General features: G+C 42.1%; 1 long non-coding RNA gene across 2 annotated transcripts; it reads right to left on the bottom strand.

The window, feature by feature from the left end:
• Positions 1-5,742: 5,742 nt before the first annotated feature.
• On the bottom strand, positions 5,743-6,990 carry LOC124336684. Of its 2 annotated transcripts, none has more exons than XR_006917154.1 (6): positions 6,659-6,990; positions 6,485-6,558; positions 6,353-6,419; positions 6,167-6,291; positions 5,981-6,013; positions 5,743-5,913 (listed from the first exon to the last, which is right to left on the bottom strand). It is a non-coding gene; the product is annotated as an uncharacterized LOC124336684 (long non-coding RNA). The 2 variants fall into 2 exon arrangements; XR_006917155.1 differs by having other exon boundaries at positions 6,485-6,543; positions 6,659-6,986.
• Between the last annotated feature and the right edge of the window lie 17,134 nt (positions 6,991-24,124).

Raw genomic sequence — 24,124 nt, forward strand, 5'->3', positions numbered from 1 at the left:
CGATATTGCTTTCCAAATAAAGCTGGCACTAACGGTCCCTTACGATGCTCACCAAAGAGAAGAATGGTTTGTTCGGGATTTTTCTTCTTCTCTCGATGTTTAACAGTTTGAATCTCACTTAAACGTTTTACTACTGTAGGGAGTGGCTTTGAACTCTTTTTACATAACGTTTTTAATATCTGTAAAAAGTTTTCAAAGGGATAACATGTAATTGTGTCAATGGAACCATAAGTTGTGGCTTCTTGAGCTAAATGAGTTAAACATTGAACATTAAAAGAGACGAATTTCTTGCCATACAACGTTTTTGATTGATGAACAAATAGTTTGAGAATCTTGTCAGCGTAAGAAATCATTTCTGGCAGTCCACTCAAGTCAGGGTCTGACAAGATTCTGGTACCATAGTGAAATAATAAAAAATGTTGGTACAATTAATTGTATGGGAAGAATGGTTTTCAAAATAACTGGCCCCAAGAAACCCAGATAGCACAGTGCAGTCCCATAGACGTCCAAAATACGTCACTTTGAGACGTCTGAGATGTACTTGGCACATAGCAGATTCCCAAGTTTACATTCCAAGGACGTCTTTTACGTATGGCCAATGTCCGCTTCGCCGAGATCTCATAGCGGTCCTTATCCCGTCCCATTGGATGGACTTTAGACGTACTTGGGACGGAAAAAGGATCTCAAGATGTCATGAATAATAAATCTTTTTCTGGACTCTGAATTTCGTTCCTTTTTTCTTTCCTCTTCTTTTTCTTATGAGTTTTTGCTGTGCCGACAATTTTTCACGAACGCTGATCCGGATATCCGGACGACAAGTTTAATTGTCAAAGTATGCAAAGGGTTATCGGAAACACTACATAAATCGATAGCATACTAACAGCATTGTTGAAAGCATTGTGAAGAAATATGCAACCTGGACTGGGGATCGAACCCGGATCGTCGTGGTGAGAAGCCAGTACTATACAGATGGGCCACGAATTCATGTACACACATTCGAAGATAAAGGTAATAATAAGATTTTAGAATCAAACTTTGCCGCGAAAAGACAAAGACAGTTTCTCCGAAATTTTCTAAGTGTCGAGAAGGAGCCAAAAAATAAAAACGGGACGCATCAGAGACTTCTACGAGAGGGAGTAAAAAATGATGTATCCGACAAGATGAAAAATGAGTAACGTTTTCAAATAAGGGCTCGCAATGGGACATCTTAGAGATTCCCCTGTGCCCACCGCACCAGCCGCACGGCTTTGGTCCCGCCTTGGGACAAAAATTCCTATCTGGGAAAAGCCTAAATTGTCTTAGCTCCGTTGATTTCAAACGATCCAAGTCAACGACCCCCCTCAATTTACGACAAAATATTGTGGGCATGAAGTTCGAAACGGAACACATCAAGCGATCCAATATACAAAAAAGTGCCTTGGATAATTTTACTCTTTCAAATTTACCCTTCGCCCATGCCAACATTTACTTTTTCATCACACCTAGGTCACATAGATGCATAGAATCTAAAGGAACATTTAAAACCATATCCAAGTTTAGCTCCTCTAACAAGCAGCGTCTTTTGTGGTGTTCAGCTTGACGGCGAGTTCTGAAGGAATGATTGTTACGAAGACGGGCGTTAGATGTTGGAAATGTTACACGACCCTTTTTGGAATTGTGGTTCTTTGCGTACTTTCCTTTGGTCTCACACTTCGGACAACCAAAGTAAGCAGTATGGCCTTTGACGTCAGTTAGGAAGGAACGAGCAGGGGCATCACATAAAATGGCTGATATTTTGAAAGGAATCACTTTTCCATTCAAAATAACCCCGTTTGTCTCTAGAAATTTAACTTCCCTTACAAAATCTTCCAGAAAAAAATTTACATCGAGGGGCTTACTTGTCCCCTCGAAGATGCCAATCACAATAAAAGGCTTCGCCCCATCAATGTTTCTTAACAATCCCAAAATAGGCCAGAACTGACTACGCGAACTTTTATAGAGTGGGATGCCGTCAACATTAACACACAACTCTATACAAAGTGGAATTTGTTGAGGGGAAAGAGAGTTTAGAAATTCGAACAGATATTTTATCAAACCAAAATGGAAGTAATGCCCCGGAGGCATTTCTTTTAATGTAACTTTACCCTGAGTTTTTAAAAGCGTTCGATAATCACGTGGAAGGAAAGATAAATCAAAATGGGGACGAATGCATTTCAACAACTTCCCCACATGAACCCTTGGAATATTCGATTCCACAACCCAATGGCCCAGAGTTCGACAGAAGTCGTCCTGTTTTTTCTTCACTTCATCTTCCAGACCATTTTCACTTTCACTGCTTGACCAATCAATGTTTTTAAACAAATTTTCGTTGGAACCATAGCAAGAGTTCTGTGAATCACTATCATACAACGATAAGTACGAATCAACGTCACTTTCTTCATCTACTGGCTCAGAACTGTCACCGTCGTCCATTGTCAACACAGCTTCAATACCGGGAACATTGTAAACTTCACAGTCACTTAAATGATTCATACTGGAAGAGCAATTCACCTCCGGTTGAATGGAAGATGATGCAGCTGCTATGTTCGGTTCAGCAACAACTTCATCAACAAGATAAATCCTTTCAAGCGTAGCCCTAATGCGCTTTTGCTACTGTCTCAGACTGACAACAGCCTTGCAGCGAGAATTTACTCTAGGCATGCTTGTAAAGATGATATTCAAATTGGTCTCAATGTAGCAGTACAGTTGATACACAGTCCCACTGCACTGTCACTTCAATGTCGTGACAATGTGGAACTATGTACGATGCCTGTGTACCACCACCTATTTGAAATTAATAATAACAGGTGAAAATCCATTTACTCGCAATCAGTTTTATCTCATTCACCTTCAGCTGTAACTCTTGTGTTAAAAAGTGGCTCGAATTAGCAGAAAGCAGCAGCAACATGGGACGTAACAATGCCTGGCCACAGTTTGTCTCTGACGATACCTTTAACAGGTAAACAGAAAGTTACACACACATAAAATAGCAATATATGAAAAAAGTCTCACCTATTTCGTCTGTGGTAAAAATTTACACTGTTGACATTTGTATCGTCCCCAAACGCAGCTGAATCGCAAATTTTCGACCACTAATAATACAGGGAGTGAGTATCTACTACCACCTATTTAAAATTGAAAGTAACAGGTGAAAAAATTAATGAACTCGCAATCAGTTTTATACCAATCACCTTTTCGGCTGCTGCTTGTGTGATAAAGTGGCTCAAATCAACAAGTCTCATCAACAGACATAACCAATCCACACATTATATGTTGCCAATGAGTGCTGGTGTATCTAGAAATCTGAGAGTTAACGGTATACAATTTTTACGCAATCAGCAATAATTGTTGTATCATTGGTAATATATAATAGTTTTTTTGTGTATCCAGCCCATTTGACTACCAGAGGTTCAGGAATGTCTTTTTCGGCTAATTTGGAACTGCCAAATGACAGTATTAGGGGTTCAAATGTGAAGAAATTCTACGACGTATTGAAATAGTTGCATTCAAAAATGAAAATTTACCCTCCCAGTGTAGCCTACAAGTGTTAAAAATATATAACTGCATTTTTACTTGTTTGCAACATGTAACGAGAATCAATTGCAGCACCAAAAAGATCTTGAGCAATTGAAAAATCAGGCCCGACCAAATGGTACTATTAACCACCCTACTGTCCCTGAAATACAAGGACTACCGTTGCAGACAATGGCAGAACTGGAACGTTATGAAATTTCCTTGAGGGACGAAGAAGTTAGACGCCAATTAGTAATTTGAGAATTATTTTACATAACTGTCTGATGTTCACAAATTCTTTTATTTCTCCTCTTCCCCCAGGTTGACATGATATCCTCAATTGGTGGTAACGGGTTTAAAGATGCGATTGAACGCGCACTGGATGCTGTGGCATCTGACAAAGTTCTGCGTGATGTCAACTGGCTTGGCAGAAAAAGGAAGGACAAACAAAAGAAAGGATGCCATGACATGCTGTTCATCAAATCTATTCTTGGTATAATAAATTTTCCTATTTGTAATATTTGTTTTAGTTTACACGTTCAGCAACATTTATTTTTGTGGTTTGTTGTGTAGAAGGGGTCAGAAAGCAACCTGAATTTGAGGATGTGGTTCGTCACAACAACACGGTGTTTCAGACCCATGCCAAGAATTGGTTGCGGCACGCTCCTGCAAGAGCTTCGAATTTGACAGAAGAATAATCTCAAACGTCTTTCTTATTTATTTTTTCCACTGATTTCTTGAAGTTCTTTCTTTTTTTTATGATATTTTCCACTAAATTAAAAGAAATGTTTGCCCCTACATTGTTTATTCCCCAATTCTGTTCACTTATACTTAAAGCAAAGATGCTTGAATTTGTAATTTATTTTTAAGTTTCATAATTTTGTTCCATTCAATTGTTAGAGTAAATACAATTTTATTTTCGAAATATTCTTGTAGTTTATGAAATATCCGCTGGGAGCGTACGATGAATGTAATATCCTGCAGGCATAAAATTCGTTAAAAAATTAGATGTCTTCAGACGTCTAAGTAACGTCCAGGCTACATCCAGCTGGATATCCAAACAGATGTCTCACGTATATCTCATTTTGATGTCATAAGTAGCGACATTTGGATTATCGCTGGATGTTCAAGGGAAATAACACTGGACGTCGAGTTCGTCTGTCAATCCATCTCCTAGATATCCAAGGGATATATCTGTGCTACTTGGGACATCTTCAAAATATAAAAAACTTTAAACAAAGCGGTCTGAACAATTCGATTCTTACTTCCATACCTTTTATTATAATGTTGCCCTTGGGATCGATGAAATGTTCTGGTAGCAAAATTTGCAATGTGTCGGAAGAACACAAGAATCGTCGGTGAAATGGCATAGTTAAATGAGAGCCTGTATCGCACTTGTGACAGAGATGTTTCTTGCAAGTCATGCATCTTACAGCAGCAGCATTCCGGTTGAAGATGACACTGATCACATTTGGAATGATATGATATGACTCCCATTGTCTCCATCACTACCACGAATTTTGTGGTCATAATGGGGACAATGGGAGTAGTCAAGCATAAGACAATTTTTAGTTCGGCTATAGGCCACAGTGGTGCGCATTGGCGTAAGCTGCGCACGACTTTTGGCTATGTCGCGTACTTTTGAATTGCAATAAGATCTATAGGTGGCTCTACGGTGGTTTTCCCCAAATATTCATTTTGTATCTGGATTTTTATTAAATTCATCTTAACTTTAAAACTGTTCTGAAAAGTGAAAAGTGATATCATAGTCCTTCCAAAGAAAGTTCATTGATTACATTCTTTGTAATCTGCGTTTTTGTTTGATTTTCTTCTCATAATAAAGGATGGCACTCGCTCTCCCTGGAGTCGTTAAAAATTCAAACTTTAATTTAAACTTTCGCATCGTAAAGTCACAGCAGCACTAATGCAATTGAAAATACTAGACCCGTTTAACTTACACTTATTTTCAGTACTAACAGAACCGTTTTCGATTCCAATGGAATACCCAAAGTTCTAATATTTGAACCGGTTTTTTGTACACCCCAATTTTAGTGGCGCTTGACTATTTATTATAGCCCATCTCCAGCTTCATTCGGCTGCTACCAATGAATTAGAAAAAAATCCAGTATACGAAAAAATGTCCCGTGAAATTAATGAGAGTAGTGACCCACACAACATTTATTGAATTTCGGCATTTGTTCATAGCCAGTGGAAACAGACAGACAGGCGGTTAAATGCACATAAGGTACGATATATATGAAATGATGTCGGTTTTCTCGTCCGTCTTGTTAAGTCCTCTTTTAAACTGACAATGAACATGACTGCTGGGGAGCTGACTTCGCAGTCCTATACGCTGCTATCACCAAATACTATATAGACTGCCTGTAAGTAAGACACAAGTTTATGTTAAGTGGATTAATTGATTCAATGCTCAAAAATACTTTATTACCATCAAGATGTTTTAGAAAGCTTCTTGCAGATACTGTTAAAAAAAGTAAACCTTTAAGTAACAAACATTCACAACCATCTAACAAATTTCGAATGTGCTACTTATAGTTTTACAAGCTATTAGCCTGTTGTCACATCTTAGAATTACAAAATTCTTAACAAAGGTTTTTAAGCTTAAGATATTTACCAAGAGTTTGGTGATTCTATACATCACAGTACGGGAACTATCAAAGGTGCCCAGATAAAGGTGAGTTTCGCATTTCCTCACATCAACATTTCACCGCAAGCACCTGATGTTTTTCAGCCAAAACCCTGTATCATAAAATAGGTAAGAGTATTGTAACTTAAAACACATGTCAACGGGACACACAACCTTAAATCGGGATGATCAGAACAATCCTAATCTATCCAGATGCAAGTATTGGCCAGTAAAGTACTACCTAAGAGTGAAATGAAACAATTTTTTGTAATAACTTTAGGTACATTGAAATATATCTTTTTTTACCTGATTTCTGGGCTGAAAGAGGAAACAGAAAGATTGAGGTAGTATCCTGAATCTGTTAACTGGGAAAAGAGAATCTATAAAATTATAACAGTTAAAAGGTGAAATATTTGAAAAAAAGCAGACCACAACCTCTTGATGATTGTTCGGAATAGTAAGCCGTGTCTACTTACGTACCGAAATATGTTTAGTTGAGACGAGTTAAACGACACGGGAAGATAGATGTATGCCCTGATCCTTTTGTATTAAGACTGAGCGTGAAGTATTCTATATTTTACATTGACTCTTGGACACTTCTACTGACACACTGCCTCCCCAACGCCTCCCGAGACATGAAGTGGGGGAAGCACAAAGGGTTTTCGGGTTAAAGGCGGTTGTGCAATGGGGCCACCTGTCGGGCCCTTTAAATATATACAGTTGAGTTGAGTGAATTGGAGGTAATTCAGCTGGATGTTGCAGCCATCTGTTGGAAGTCCATTTCATTTCCAAAAATGATTGTGGAACCAAAATATGGTTCACAATAAAATCTCACTAGCTTTGAAATACAGTAATAAAGGGAAACACTTCACACTGACAAGGCCAGTCGGCCAATAGGCCATGGAGGGTTATGGGTAGGGAAGGTGTTGCCGTTATTCTTGGCGAATATAAAAAAAAGGGGCAAAACTTTATAAATATTGACTTTCAATTCTAAAAATAACGTAGAATAAGGATAATTATTTTAATAAATCAATATTATCCAATTTGTTATTGTGATTTGCAACTGCGTTAAAATGCCACCAGGTGTCAGCTCACTCAGCTGTTTATCATTCGCTGTTTGGTCAAATTTTGCTTTTGAACTGATACGATACCAGACATACCAGATACGATATTTGATTTATATTTATACGACCACAAACTGATACTTGGATCAAAATGTCTTCTGAATCTGATTTAAATTCTGATTTTAATGAGAGCGTAGCAAATGACGTTGCAGGCAAAAGATTGAAAAAAGCCAAGGCACAAAGGAAAAAAGAGAGGTAGGAACTTAAAAATTTGCAAAGAAGAACAATTAAGAAAAAAAGAAGAATCTAAAAAGAGATTAACAGCTTTCAAAGTAAGTCTTAAGTCAATAATATTAGGGTTTTACATAACCTTCTTAAAAATTTTTTCTGTCTCAGGAAGTTTTCAAAGGTGCCAAGGAGAAGGAAACCAGGAACGAGCCATGGGGTGTTCTAGAGTACCAAAACTACTGGAATGGTCTAACGGAGAGGGAACCAAATAACATGGACAGAGCTAAATCTCACTTGATTGAGAGCATTAATAGGAAGATAACCAAAGCAGCAACAAAGTATAATGCTTCGATGCTCCTTTTGGTCAGACTTCCTAATGGAACACAGCACACCAAATTTATTTTGGCAAGCGGAGGAGGTATTGACTACTGCAAAGAGAGAAGATGGTACGCTTACTCAACATTTATGGGAACGTCACTGGGACAAGGTTCAAGATAGATCTATAGAATTAAATGTACTTCATCTATTTGACATTTATTTTTAACAGGAAAAAGGATGAAACTTTGTAAAAAAGAGGAAGTGTGGCTTGCAAGGAAAAGTAAAAAGAACAAAATAGGTACATGACAAAAATTTATTTCTTTTGATTCTGTCATCGGTTCCAACACTAAATATTTCAACCATTTTGTGTAGGAAATATGAGAAAGGGAAAAACGGACAAAGTTTTGAATAAAAATAAACCTACAAGTGAAACATAAGAAGACTGGAATCTAGGAGAGGATGACGGGCGATCATACGAAAGCGATGTTGATAAAAGTATTCAACATTTTTTTCTCTCGCTGACGATGATACCGAAACTAATGTTTGGTGTTGTGATAATAAACTCTACAATTAGACACGAGAACACTTTTGCAACACTTTATTAACTTATAAACACGTGCCTCCAGAAAGCACAGAAATATCGATTGTTCAACTTAAAGATATCAAATATAACCTGGTTGTAAGTCGGACGACTATCTCCTGTCGGGTGTCACACAAGAAGAAGGCAAGCTAGAGTTCTAGCAGACGAAGTGAGAGAGACATCTGGTGATAGGAAGGGAGTGGGTTTCAGCAACTCAAATCTGGTTTGGCAACGCGCATTTGGGTTGTAGAGATAATAATCACAACATTTGGTTTTAATTCAATAGAAATCAAGAGGAAGAAGGAAAAAAAAGGTTGTCTCGAGAAAGAAAAGGAAAGGGAAAGAAAAAAGGTGAAATAAAAGGGACAGGAAATATAGGAGAGGCAAGAGAGGAAGACTCCTTAGTACAGCATCCAGGATCCCCTCCTGCTCGTTCTCCGTCATTGTCTCCGCCCCCATCCAATCATCCCTTATCTCTCATGGCCACACCGTCTACTTCGTCATCACCTGCTGCTTCGACAAATTTTCAGCTTGTCCTTTCAGATGGCAACGAATCATCTGGTTATTTTACATTGAAACCTGCATCACCATCAAAAGACAAAAAACTATCAATGGAATGCAAAGTGATTCTTGAAAAATTGCCACCTACGAATGCAACAGTATTCATATTACAGGAACATGAATCATTTGGCATGCCATCATCATCCAGAGGAAAAGCAGTCAGAAGCGGCAAAGGTAGAAGAGGCGGAGCGGGTAGAAAATTCAAAATACAGGATCACGAATCATTTGACATACCATCATCATCCAGAGGAAAATCAGTCAGAGGCGGCAAAGGTAGAAGAGCCGGAACTGGTAGAAACCCTGGAACAAAAACTGAAGAAAAATCTAGTTCTCAAATTTCTCCTATAACAAAGGTGAACAAACTTAAACTTGCTGACGTGTATTCTAGCAGCGATTAAGGAATACAGCTGAAAAAATGAAAATGTTTCTATTCAATTTGATTTAATATTAAAATAGTTACATATTCTATCAAAGTAAATCCCAACAATTTGTGTTTTTAATTATTTTACGGATATATCTCTTAAGTTGATTTTTCATTTTGTAACGGAGCTATATCATAAGTAAAATATTTTTAGATTATGTTGCCATTATTTCAGATACATGAAATCTTTATTTACTGCCATTTTTATTATTAGTCCATCCTTTGTATCTTATCCAGTACTTTCGAAGATGCAGTTACCATTTTTTCCCCCAATTGTTTTAGTCTATGAGAAAATTGGTGAAAAAAAAAATAAAATTAAACACGTTTGCAAACATAATCTACTTGAATTATGTGGTGAAATAAAATATTATATAACTAACGTGTATTCTAGCAGCGATTAACCAATACGGCTAAACTAATCGAAATGATTCTGGTCGTATTTAATTTTATTTCACATAAAAATAGTACATAAAAAAACATATCTGTAACAGATATGTTTTACAAATACTGTATTACAAGGCTGTAACAGCTAACTTGTATGCACTCATTACCGACCTAAAACAGGCCGATAAAACAACCCTGTTACAGGTCTGAAACATAGTCTGTGTGCCCCCTGGGAAAGAAGGAAAACTTAAGACACTTTGTCTGTTACATGAAAAAGTTTCAGAAACAGCCTTGTCTTAAGTCGGAGAGGCCATGTTGTTCTAGAAGTAAGCTAGACAGTATAATAGAAGAACTTAAAAATGATATATCGAACAGTGCTATATGTCAAGTAAATTAGCGAGTAATAAAATAAGCAAATCATAACTGGATTTCTGGTCAGAAGAGCTTTTACAATTAAAACTATAATTAAGAAACGCAAAAGGAGAAGCTTTTAAAACAAAAAATAAATCCGATGTAAATAAGCACAAACAACTTAAAGCAGACTATCAAAGGTTGCTAAGGAGAAGCAAGAAGGAGGCCTTTGAGAAGCAGTGCACAGTTGACATGAACGAAACCCATACAAAGGTCTTAAAAAACTGGCAACCTCACAATGCAGTAATTTTCTACCAGGTGAGCTAATTATATAAATGGTCAAAGTATAACGGAAAGAGAGGTAATAGTGGAAGAATTGTGCAAAAGTTTCTTCCCAAAGGCCAAAAACATGGGTCAAGCTCAGCAAACTATTTTCCGTAAGTATAAAAATTATTTAGAAGAACTGTCTAAGCTGCCATTTCCCCCAGTTACGTTATCTGAACTTAAAAATTGTGTTTATTCACTCAAAAATAAAGCTGCGCCTGGTATTGATGAGATTGGCCTAGATATCCAGACTGCATACTCCATCTTATCAGATATTCTTTTAAAATTCCACAATAAATGCTTCGAGTTAAATCACTACCCTAAAGTATGGAAAATAGCAAAAGTAACTTGTTACCGCTCACTAGCCTTGCCACAGCAACAAATTGCTGAGTCCTTTACCTGAACCATAGATGTCGTCGATACCGCCCGTTTCCCTTCCCCACGCCGAGTCGAGCAAGTAGCTTTAGGCGATTTCATGGCGAGCTCGGCGGTGTGCGGAGAGCTGCTAGTTAGTGTCCTGTTTAACTGTGCGTATCGATGACTCTTGATTCCACTCTATTGTCTAAAAGTGATTTTGTAACTGAACGTACTGTGACACTAAAAAATACAATTGATTGAACTCTGAAAGAAAGTGCATGGTCATTTCTCTCGCGAGAATGAACATGGTGCATCGACCGGGAAAGTGACTCGACAAGCCTGTCCCAGTGTGCACTTCTCTTTCCACCCAAGTCCCGCGTGGCAGGACCTACACAAATGGTAATCAGTAACAGTTAGTAGCGGGTAATTGCCATTTGTGTGCCCTTTTTGTTTTTCGTACTATTGTCGATTCAGTTCATCGACCGCACTTAAACCTATACTGCAACTCGCGGTCCCCCACCTAGTGTGGCCCGTCTTGTATGCTTGTACTTTGTCGGCCCTTGTGCGGCCCGTCATGTGTATAACTTGCCAATGCCCACCACGTGTGGTCCGTCATTATTGAATCGTGTTCCCTACTCGTGCGGCCCCGTTATTGAGTGCGTAGCTTTCTCGTGCAGCGTACAATCACGTCGATTTATTGCCTCACCTCGCACGCTGGTCTCGATAGTGTTCCACGCTCATCACTCGAGCCACGCCCACGCAGCTAATCTAGTGTATCCGCGTTCATCCATCAAAATGGCCAACGACATGTCCGAAGACAATGCAGAAACGCAAACCGACGACCCAGCAACACTCAAGGTACTTCGAGGTAACGCGAAACGACGGTTCACGAATTTAGTAAAGCTCGTTCGAGATTTGATGGCCGACCACGGCAATCGGACATCAATAAAAAATAGGAGGGAAGATATCATCGGCGCCTTCCAAGAATGCAGCCACTTCAACAATTGTTACATTGCAATCCGTCCCGACGATGGATCGAGCGCTGCCTGGATCAGTACGATCGAAACGGACCTCGACTTCTGGCTCGACACCATCGAAGAACACCTGTTCAGCAGAGTGGGTGAGTCGGTTTCGAGCAAGGCATCCGTCTGATCACGGCTCTCTCAGCAGCCGTTATTGAGTGAAGGAATCAATCAACCGCATTCGCCTCGGCCGACCTCTGATCCCGACTGGAATGATTTGAGACGTCGGGTGAACCAACTAGAGCTCTAAGGAGTGCATGGTTATTACGGAAGCCCAAGCCTACGCCCAGGCCGTTCACCGCCACTTCCTCTACCGAGACCATCTTCCGCGCCGACTCAACATCCCGACGTGGACGACGTTTATTACGGGGCTAGACCAAGAGTAACCTCATTTAATTCTTATGGAGGCGATGACGCGTTCCACGGTTGGGATCAGCCACCAGGGTTGTTCAGAACCGGCTACCGTGACGCCCCGCCGCAGGTAGCTGAGCACGAGGTTTCCGCGCACGAGGTTTCCGCGCATGACGTGTCGATGGAACGACGGACAAGTGACGATCCTAAATCAGAACAAGCTGCAGTTCCACTTAACATCGATGACCAGACGGCTCCTAACAGCAGCCCCGGATCGTCGCTGTTAGTTTTGGATCCCGTAACTAGCCTCTTCGCCACACATCCGGATAACCATCCGGCCACCGTTCCTGCTGATAATTCAAGCTCCGTCCCAACCGGCTTTACAGATTTATTTTCAACCAGCCTCTTCGCCGCCTATCCGTATAACCGTCCAGCCTTATTTCCAGATAGCCTTCCAACGATTGCGGAGGATAACCATCCGGCTAGCATTCCAGCTGACCATTCAGGCTTCGTCCAAGCCGGCCTCTCGACTTCAACCGCCGCTACCTATCGGACTTCGATCTTTGGTGGCTACCCTACCTTCGCTTCGGCAGGCGTTCCACTCCCGGCCACAGCCGGCCTTTTGACTTCAACTCTTGCCGGCCCTCGGACTTCGATCCTTGGTGGCCTCTCGGCCATTGTTCCGGCTAGTTTTCCGACTCCGTCTGCTGCTGGCCATCCGGCCTATGTTCCAGTTACTACTCCGACGTCATCTGCTGCTGGCCATCCGACCTTTATTCCGGCTAGTTTTCCGACTCCGTCTGCTGCTGGCCATCCGGCCTATGTTCCAGTTACTACTACAACGTCATCTGCTGCTGGCCATCCGGCCTTTATTCCGGCTAGTTTTCCGACTCCGCCCGCCGTTAGCGTTCCGGCCTATCTTCCAGTTACTCCAACGTCATCTGCTGCCGGCCATTCGGCCTTTATTCCGGCTAGTTTTCCGACTCCGTCTGCTGCTGGCCATCCGGCCTACTTTCCAGTTACTACTCCGACGTCATCCGCTGCTGGCCATCCGGCCTTTATTCTGGCTAGTTTTCCGACTCCGTCCGCTGCTAGCGTTCCGGCCTATGTTCCAGTTACTACTCCGACGTCATATGCTGCTGGCCATCCGGCCTTTATTCCGGCTAGTTTTCCGACTCCGTCTGCTGCTGGCCATCCGGCCTATGTTCCAGTTACCATCCCGACGTCATCTACTGCTGGCCATCCGGCCTTTGTTCCGGCAAGTTTTCCGACTCCGTCCGCTGCTAGCGTTCCGGCCTATGTTCCAGTTACTATCCCGACGTCATATGCTGCTGGCCATCCGGCCTTTATTCCGGCTAGTTTTCCGACTCCGTCTGCTGCTGGCCATCCGGCCTATGTTCCAGTTACCATCCCGACGTCATCTACTGCTGGCCATCCGGCCTTTGTTCCGGCAAGTTTTCCGACTCCGTCCGCTGCTAGCGTTCCGGCCTATGTTCCAGTTACTATCCCGACGTCATATGCTGCTGGCCATCCGGCCTTTATTCCGGCTAGTTTTCCGACTCCGTCTGCTGCTGGCCATCCGGCCTATGTTCCAGTTACCATCCCGACGTCATCTACTGCTGGCCATCCGGCCTTTGTTCCGGCAAGTTTTCCGACTCCGTCCGCTGCTAGCGTTCCGGCCTATGTTCCAGTTACTATCCCGACGTCATATGCTGCTGGCCATCCGGCCTTTATTCCGGCTAGTTTTCCGACTCCGTCTGCTGCTGGCCATCCGGCCTATGTTCCAGTTACCATCCCGACGTCATCTACTGCTGGCCATCCGGCCTTTGTTCCGGCAAGTTTTCCGACTCCGTCCGCTGCTAGCGTTCCGGCCTATGTTCCAGTTACTATCCCGACGTCATCTACTGCTGGCCATCCAGCCTTTATTCCGGCTAAATTTCCGACTCCGTCTGCTGCTGGTCATCCGGCCTATGTTCCAATTACCATCCCGACGTCATCTATTGCTGGCCATTCGGCCTTTGTTCCGGCTAGTTTTCCGACTCAGTCCGCTGCTAGCGTTCTGGCCTATGTTCCAGTTACTATCCCGACGTCATCTACTGCTGGCCATCCGGCCTTTGTTCTGGCTAGTTTTCCGACTCCGTCTGCTGCTGGCCATCCGGCCTGCCGACTACATTCGCAGCCGGCCCACCGACTTCATTCACCGCTGGCTCTTCGACTTATGTTCCTGCCGGCCCAACGACTTCATTCGTCGCTGGCCATTCAGCTCATGTTCCTGCTGGCCCGCCGACTACATTCGCAGCCGGCCCACCGACTTTATACGGAGCTGGCTATTCAGCTCATGTTTCTGCAGGCCCGCAGACTACATTCGCAGCCGGCCCACCAACTTCATTCGTCGCTGGCCATTTAACTCATGTTCCTGCCGGCCCATCGACTACATTCGCAGCCGGCCCACCGACTTCATTCACCGCTGGCTCTTTGACTTATGTTCCTGCCGGTCCACCGACTTCATTCGTTGCTGGCCATTCAGCTCATGTTCCTGCCGGCCCACCGACTACATTCGCAGCCGGCCCACCGACTTTATTCGCCGCTGACTCTTCAACTCACGTTCCTGCTGGCCCACCGACTTCTTTCGACGCTGGCTACTCGGCTCATGTTCCCGCCGGCCCACCGATTTTTTCCGCTGCTGGCTATTCAACTTATGTTCCCGCCCACCACTATCCGTCGGCCGACGGTCACCTAGCACGCGCTTATGGCGACCTGACTTGGTCCGGGACAGCTGCTCCCGAGCCTAAGGTAAAATTTGCCATGGATCTACACAAACGACCGGATGAAAACCCTTCCGCCTTACCACCGGGCGCACCTCGGACGCCGGATAGCTGGATTAATGACGCCATCTGGTCCAACCCATGGAGCCACCCGTCCTCAAGGCTGGCATTGAAGTTGCCCCGCATCAACCTCGCCCCTTTCGACGGAGACCCAAGAAATTGGTCCCACTTCATACAGAATTTCAAGAGTTTGGTGCACGACGTTGTTCAGGACGACGCGTAACGCATTGTCTTTCTAAAGGACTACTTAACCGAAAGGGTCCGCAACAGCGTGGCAAACTCTCTTCGAGACCCCGCACAATACCGCGCAGCGCTAGAAAAGCTCCAAAAAGGTACGGCAACCCCCAGATAGTCGTCCGAGCCCACGTCCAGACTCTCATGCAGCTCCCCGGGCCCAAGGACGGAGATTTCGATTCGATCTGTGTGTTTTCGGGAGCAATCCAAGCCGCCGTCGCCGATCTCTCAAATGGCGGACACGTCCACGATCTGTTGGCACCAGGATTGCTTTACCAAGTCACATTCAAGCTCCCACCCGTTCTGACTCAAAAATGGGGAGAGATGATGTGTCAACTTCAACCCAAGGCGGTAACTCTTATCGACTTCGATCATTGGCTCGATTCAAGAGTAATGGCAGGGACATGGGCAGCTCCAGCCCTTCCCCCCGCTTCAAATGCCAGCCGGCAACGTCAAAGAACGACAAAAGAAAGAGAAGAGAAACCGCCAGTGAACACCCGCCCGCCAAGAATATTCAACACGACTCAACCGAGTCCCTGCGTGTTCTGCTCAGGGTCACACGCATTACCGAACTGCGGGAAATTCTCAAAATTGCCGCCAAAGGAAAGAGCCGAATTGGTTTTCGACAAAAAATGTTGCTTCCGATGCCTGCTACCTGGCCATGCGAGCAAAGGATGTACGACGAAAATTACTTGCACTCGCGAAAACTGTAAATCATATCATCATCCGATGATGCACGGTGCACCAAGGATGCCCTGGCCGCCTTCGTCTCAACCAGATAAGAAGAAAGCACACCTGGGTCCCGCATCTACGACCGCCGTGTCTACGACTCCCACATCTGTGACGCCCGCATCTACGACGTCGAAGGTCTCGTTTTCCCCCCTGTACTTAAGGGAAAAAGCTACTGCATAAAGAGAGCCTCGACTGGACAGGTCCAGCTAGCCGTAGTCAAGCTGAAAGTCGAAGCCAACGGGCACTCGTTCGTCACCTACGCTTTAGTCGATCCTGGTTTGGAGCTCAGTTTGATGCCGCACCAAGCGCTCCGGGCCCTAAAATTGAACCCGCCCGCAGAAGAAATATTGATGGGAACCCTGCACGGGTCGCCGATTTGCATAATTTGGAATCGGTCAACATTGCGCGATGCATGCAACCATTTTCCCCAACATCCATCCAGCTCCACACCTTCGTCGATGCAAGCGAAGCTGGATACGGAGCCGAGTCGTATCTGTTGCTGAAATCTGAAGGAAACGTCACGACTTCGTTCGTCATGTCAAAATGTCGAGTAGCTCCGATCCACCACCTCACCATACCGAGGATGGAATTATCCGCCGCTCTCCTCGGCGCACGTTTGGCTCAAACGGTTAAAAGAGAACTACGACTGAAAATAGACGCTGAAACGTATTGGTCCGATTCGTCTACGGTAATTCGTTGGATTTACTCAACCCATTGCCGTTACCACACTTGGGTAGCCAACCGAGTCGGCGAGATTATCACTCTGACGGAGGCCAAACAATGGCGACACGTACCGGGCGTCTTAAACCCGGCCGATGATTGTAGCCGTGGCGTCAAAGCAGTTTCTCTGACGGAAGACAACCGCTGGTGGACCGGTCCAACCTTTCTCCTCCAACCCAAAACCAGCTGGCCAGCCATGCCGGAACATTTCGAGCCGCCGGACAACGACCCCAAAATTAACCATTTCAAAATTTGTAGGATCAACTTTGTCTCAAGAATCTCATCCTCTTCATTCACTGATTCAAAAGAACTCAAACTTGTGTCGGTTAAAAAGGATTATCGCCTGGGTCCTCAGATTTATCCATAATCGTTCCGTTCCAGCCGAAGAAAGAAGATTAAAACCTTACGCCCTGATTCCCGAGCTGAGAGAAGCTGAAGTCATCCTCGTTCGACTAGCCCAACGAGAAAGCTACAAAGGGGAGAGCCGAAATCTGGAAAAGGGGAAAGAGATAAAGCCTGATTCACCTATTATCACTCTGACTCCATTCTTCGACTCGAAGGCAAAACTCATCCGCGTAGGTGGTCGTCTAGGCTACTGCAATTTCCCGACGGATATCAAGCATCCAATATTGTTGCCCTCGAACCATCACGTCACAAATCTCATCGTGCAACAAGCTCACTTACTCCTCCGTCACGTGACCGCTGAAAGAACGCTCGTTGCTGTACACAAAAAATACTGGATTCCCCGAGGCAGAACTTCCGTCAACAGCATGATAAGAAAATATTTTGACTGTAAAAGATTCAGGGCGAAGCCGGACATTCCTTTGATGAGCCCTCTCCCAGTCCACCGTCTTCAAGACGATCGTCCCGCTTTTTTTGTTACTACTGTCGGGCGACGAAAGGAGAAACGATGGGGAATCATTTTCACCTGTCTGGTATCTCGAGCAGTGCATTTTGAAATGGCTCATTCCCTGGACACGTCATCATTCCTCCTGGCCTTTTGGAGATTCGCACGTCGAAGGATTCGGCCCGATGTAGTATACTTGGATAATGGAACCAATCTGACAGCCGGCGAAAAGGAACTTAAGGCCGGTCTTGAACGCCTGAATCAAACCATAATTGCAGAGGAACTCGGCGCCCAGAACATCGAGTGGACGTTCCCCCCCCCCCTTCCGCCCCACACTTCGGCGGGGCATGGGAAAGCCTCATTAAGACGGCCAAAGATGCTCTGTGTTTCATCCTTCAGGACCATTCCTTCCCGGACGAAGTTCTCATCTCATCTTTAGTCGAAGTGGAGTCCATTATGAATGACCGAACCATAGGCAGATGCTCCACGGATCCAAACGACCCGGCCGTCTTAACGCCTAATCATCTTCTCCTGGGCCGAGCAAATCCTAGCCTCCCGGCTGATGTGATTTACGAGTCCAATCCAACTTCTCGTCAGCGATGGAGGAACGCTCAGATAATCGGGGATCATTTCTGGCGAAGATGGACCGCCGAGGTAGTTCCCTCTCTACTAAGAAGAAAAAAGTGGTTTGCTGATCGTCGAGACATACAAGTAGGAGACCTGGTGCTCGTCATCGACCCGAACGCTCCAAGAGAGCGATGGCCCATCAGCCGTGTCGACGAAGTTTACCCTGGGAAAGACGGAATCCCAAGATCCGCTCTTGTACGAAATAAAGCAGGAGTCTATCATCGACCTATAAGGAGGAATTATATCTCCATTTCTTTGGAGAGCAGGGCAACTTATTAATGCGAATTTTTCTTTCAAATTTTTTATAATTGGAAATGCAGATGAAATTGCGCTGGTCGCAATGCATAAAATTTTTACAAATATCCATAGCAAATTTGCAAACAATGTGTAATGAAGTTTTTAAAAATTGTGAGAATGTGTTAGTTGAAATAAATCCCTTAAAATCTTTCCTCATGATTTTTTGCAAAAAAATGATAACAGATGCAGTACAAATTAAAATCAACAATGTAAATATTTTTCCTTCACGTTCCACAAAATTAGTCGGTTTTGAAGTTGATACAAAGCTTTACTGGAGAACTCATGTTAAAAAAAATGTCTTGCAACTCAAAGAGTAATTCACAATCTGAAATACTGTCTGAGACAGACGTGGGGACTGAATACTAACACCTTACTAACATTTTTCAAATAAATTATTGTCCCAAAGTTACTTTATGGTGTATCAGTCTGGAGTCACTGCCTCAAAAAGAAATGGTGTATCAACAATAAGCTCAGGAACACGCAGTACCAAATGTTGAAATGTATCACCCGATCACACAAGACAGCACAAAGAGAATCCCTGCTAATTATTTATAACTTACTGCCAATTGACCTGATTGCTTTTGAATTTGCTGCCCTTCGTTTTTTCCAGTACAAAAATCGTCCATTTTTTATTTTCTCGGCTAAAGCTATTGGGCTAACTCTCTCCGAAAGTGAAATGAATAACATATCAGTTGAAGTCAGCAGAAATTTCCGTTCGTCCACAAAGCAGCCATGGGAGATCCCGCCCCTCAAATACAGCAACGCTAAAGCAGCAGGAATACGAATACTAGCGGAAAAACCAAACAGCGTAGTAATTTTTGTAGCAACTGCACCACACGAAAAGGGAATCCTGGCCCGGAGTGTGTTTTAGTCACCAACTGTGAGAGAAACCCAAGTAGTACTATTTCCGGCGTTCATCTCATCAACCCAAGCTGAGAATACCCAAGCAGGAGCAATACACCTCGCGATCCGGAATGCGGCAGAAAACAGTTCGCATTTCGCCACCTGCAATATAGTCAGCTGTTCCAAGCCAGCTCTGAATAGAACATTGACGTTCAAAAACATTTCTCCAACAGCATCCCAGAGTAGAGAGATGATCCTTGCAAATGGTGATTTATTCTCATTTCACTGGCTGTCGAGCAATGATTTCCTGGAACTGATCGACATAAATAGCGTTAAGTCCACCCCTACCAGTCTAGGGATTACAAATACAGAAGTTTTGCTGTCTACTCACAGAACAAAAATCAGTAACAAGATTCAAAAGCTGTGGAAAAAGGAATGGTCCGAAAACTAAAAAAGGTGCCATTACAAGGAGTTTCTTCCCCTCCCCAGCCGATGCATATCTGCTGAATGGTGTTTTCATCAGCCACTAAATCACTCAGTTATTGACAGGTCACTGTCAATTGAACCGCCATTTCTTCAAAATTAAGAAAATTCAGTCAACATCAGTGTGTGACTGTAGCACTGAAGAAGAATCCATCGAGCACTTCCTTTTCACGTGCTGCCTGTTCACAGCGCAAAGGAAAACATGCAAAGAAGCTCGCTTGAAAGAAAACAAGGGACTATCCACCCCCACTAACAACAGTAGCAACGTCATCAGCCATCTGGAAAGCACTTCTAAATTTCATCAAGGAAAATCGGCAATTAGATCATAAAAGAGAAGAGTAAAACACATAGTAATAGCGCACATCTTTTAATCTTTATCCGTCTTAAAAATTGTTTTAATATATCCACTACACTATCACTTTCCTACTTATCCGCCTTGAAATTCAATCATACCCTCCAACTATCCTTTAAATCCGTCTTCGTAAAATTACGGCATCGGCGGCGGAACTGGTTGCCCCTCACATAAAGATTTATCCTGCTATTTTTGTCATCGCCAGCTGCTTCTCTGTCGTGAAATAATTGGCAAATCTTTCCTGCAGTTCAGTGCCATGCGTACGGCCCATGTTCCTATTTGTCATCATTCGATTGTCGTGGTGGGATAAGTGGTGACAACCTATTTCCAATGGTTATGGTGGTCGCCCATTTCTATAGTCACCCAGTCAGACTCGGTGGCGGAATAAGTGGTGACTGCCTATTTCCAGTAATGGTTATGGTGGTCGCCCATTTCTAGCCACCCAGTCAGATGTTGATGGAATGGATGATAGAGTTGAATTGACTGATTGGCAGGATAAAAGGTGACGACCAATTTGGACGTGGCCGAGTATTTGCTCGAGCATGGAGTCAACGTCAACGCCCAAGATAAAGGCGGACTCATCCCTCTGTAGCTGGTCTTCGTCGTCGAACCAAACGACGGGCAAGATGCTGATTGACTATTACTGAATTCCTATTCGTTTATTTAATATCCCTCATTTCCATTCATCCAAAATTCAAAATCAATTCTAGTCATACAAAATTTTAATTGAAATAAAAAATTTTTTAATCAATTCTAGTCATCCAAAATTTTAATTCTAGTTATCCAAAATGTTCCATAAAAACTAACTAAACTAACTAACAATCATTTCATTAAACGCATAAATTATATCGTAATTCACTTTACTAGCAATGATAACATTCTTAAACCAAAAGTTATTACTTTGAACAAAGCAATAATAAAATAAAACAATTATGGGGAATAGATTCAATTAAATCAAAAATCAAAATAAGATGCAAATTAAGCTAGGTTATATATATTGAACTACAAAATATTTGAAAATGTTTCCACATAAGACCAGAAATAAACCATCAAAAAAGTATTAATCAACATGACAAGCATGTCAATCAATTAAAAGGTGAATGAAAATTAGTTCACATGAAAACATGAGTGTACAAAAGTGATGTTGTAAAGTCTACCACTAGGTGGCCTCCCATCTTCCCCTCCTCCATGTCGAGACCACCGAGGCGGCACTAGAGAATACACAGACACACACAGACTACCAAGACTACAACAAGTGAAAAAGTAGATAGTTTGCTATCTTTATATTAATGTTTGTTTACGATGGGTTTTCCAGCCATAATTGATCGTCCTTGTGTCGTTATATGTTCACGCCCATCAAAATCTAAATTTTTAAAATAATATTTAAAATAGAAAATACAAAAATAATTAATTACATTGATTAATAATTTAATAGACTACGATGAATAGATTCTTAAATTACATTAATTTTAAATTATTAATTTACCATCTAGCATTCCTGTACAAAATCCATGAATATCATTTGAATAACTACGCGGCAATTGTTTCCCAGAATTTTGCGAAATGAATAATTGAACGTAATGAAGAATTGAGCAGCACTGAAAATTGTAAAATTATCAAGGCTACCCCAGCCGTCATCTCCACTTCCGATTTCGATCGCGTAACTAATGTACAAAACTTTATCCAATGGAATCCCATTTTTGTACCAGTTCTTTGTTAGGTTCCACCTACACAATTTTAAAATAAAAAAATAACACACAAAAATAACACATTCATATTATCCCTTCTTATTAATTTTATTTTCCATCAAAAGGCTTTCATAAATTTTGCGTTAGTCACTTCAAACATTTAGCAAAGATCAACGATTTTTTTTTGCCCAAAAATTTTTGCTAAAGAAAAGTGACGTATTTTTGTCCATTCCAATCACGACTTCAATGTAGTGAACGAATTACCCCTTTTGATCAACAAAACATGCAAGATGTTTCTACTAAAACAACCATGAAAAAAAAAGAATGTGATGTTCGTCTCAACAAGAGGTTCAACCATGTTAATATTTTGGTGCGTTGGAGCAATTCAAAATAACCGGCAGGTTTTTTAAAAGTTGTTTTTGCATTCACTAGAGTGCGCTGATCTCAATAAGAACCTCGCTTAAAAAGAGGTGGAGACTGCGTCAAGACGAAAGCACGGGAGAGATGGGGAAGCTCTAGGCTTGAACGATTTCATCAATTCGGCTATGTTAAGACATGCTTCAGAATTAGGAACACCTAATTCAAGCAGCGTTGCAGAATAAGAATATATTGATTATTAAAAGTCGTGTTTTGATATTCATATTTGGCATTGGCATTGCTGTATATTCCGCCTGTAATTCTGTTTCTCAGTCAATGAGGCGACAGCGTCGTCAGCAGATACTTGCTAACAGATAAATGTAAAGAATCGCAAAGAATTGAATTCAATGGAATTTTTTCGTCATTGTAGGGGGTGGGGATTCACACACTCAAATGTATCTATATATTATTTTTTTATGAAATGCTGATGCAGTAACATCAAGCATCATCTGGGACTTTTCTTGAATACGTAAAAATAATGTGTAAAACTGTAGTTGATTTTTGCAATTTAAATGGTGGGGTATATATTCATAAACTTGAGTGTATGTATTGTGAAATAATGGTCATACAACTAGGCTTGAGCCTCACTTTTTTATATTTTTTTAAATCGAAAAATAATAAAATAACTAATAAAGCTCACCTTAGCACAAATTGCACTGAGAAATTACAAAAATAACTGTTTGTGCAAAAGAAATCTTTCAAGTTGAAGACACACAGACCGCTGTTTTACACACAACGGCCAAACAGTCACACCTCACCATAGCCTACCGCAACTACCGCAACTAAACGTACGGTCTTTCCTGCAAAAGTTGGAGGTGCTTCCTCCCAACCACCCATCAAAGCCAAAAGATATCTGGTCCCTGTAAAACGGGAAGATATTGCGAAATGTGGAAAGAGGAATAGCTTGCATCTGTCGACTCTGATTCGTTTAGTTGGGAATAATGGAATAATGCAAAAGGGAATTGTATACAGTGGATTGCCTGTTGTCCCCCTTGGAACGAATAGGACAGTCTCACTTCTCACGTAAATAAAGTTGAATGGGTGGCCAAAGTGTACCTGGATAGGGAGAACACTTTCATAAGAATTTTTGAACTGGATTCCTTCTTCTGGACTCCTACTCATCAATTGATGAATGACTGCCGGCCAGATCCCTTTTTTTTCTTCAATTGTTTGTTCACCTTGGAAAACACATCAAGTTCTTTCTGTAAATAAATGTAAATAAGAATCAATTTAAATTTTTTGGGGGGAGGGGGTAATTTACCACATTCAAACTAACTTGGACATCTTCGGAAACTGTGATGAATTTCGCTGGTGGCTGATGGCCTAGGGTTCCTTGGTTTTTTAAAGCCAATTGAGGCGCTCTCGTGCTCGCAGAAACAGCGGTTAGTTTGCAATTTGGTGATAAAAATCATCACCTTCCGATAGCTGGGACACTTGATAAATCGGGATCAATAAATTTGTATTCCATGAATCCCTAAATCTATAAATATCTCAATCTTGGTACATATAACAGAAAAGAAGCAAAGAACCAAGAGAGTGGACATTTTTGTAATAATAGTTTTCTATTAAACTTTACTTAATTTACTTAATTATTTATTATTATTTATTTAATTTATTAAAGTTTTACTTTAAACTTTTACTTAATACGAATTATTTAGTGGATAGAAATAAAACGCATTTTATTTATACACACCTCTTTGTCGGGTAACGATGTTTCCTCTGGTTTACCGGCGGAGATGTTCTGAGATAACATGAAATGTAAATTTTGTATATAATGTGTGTTATGCATATAATATATACAATTACTATATTTGGGGGTTCTTCTTCAGAAGAAGATTCCTGGGATCCCTGTGAAGGCTGTAGACCTATGATGTTTTCATCAATGACCAAATTTCCCTATTAAGGTTGATATGGAGCCGT

This window comes from Daphnia pulicaria, chromosome 4 (assembly GCF_021234035.1).
Source record: "Daphnia pulicaria isolate SC F1-1A chromosome 4, SC_F0-13Bv2, whole genome shotgun sequence".
Classification (NCBI taxonomy): Eukaryota; Metazoa; Arthropoda; class Branchiopoda; order Diplostraca; family Daphniidae; genus Daphnia; species Daphnia pulicaria.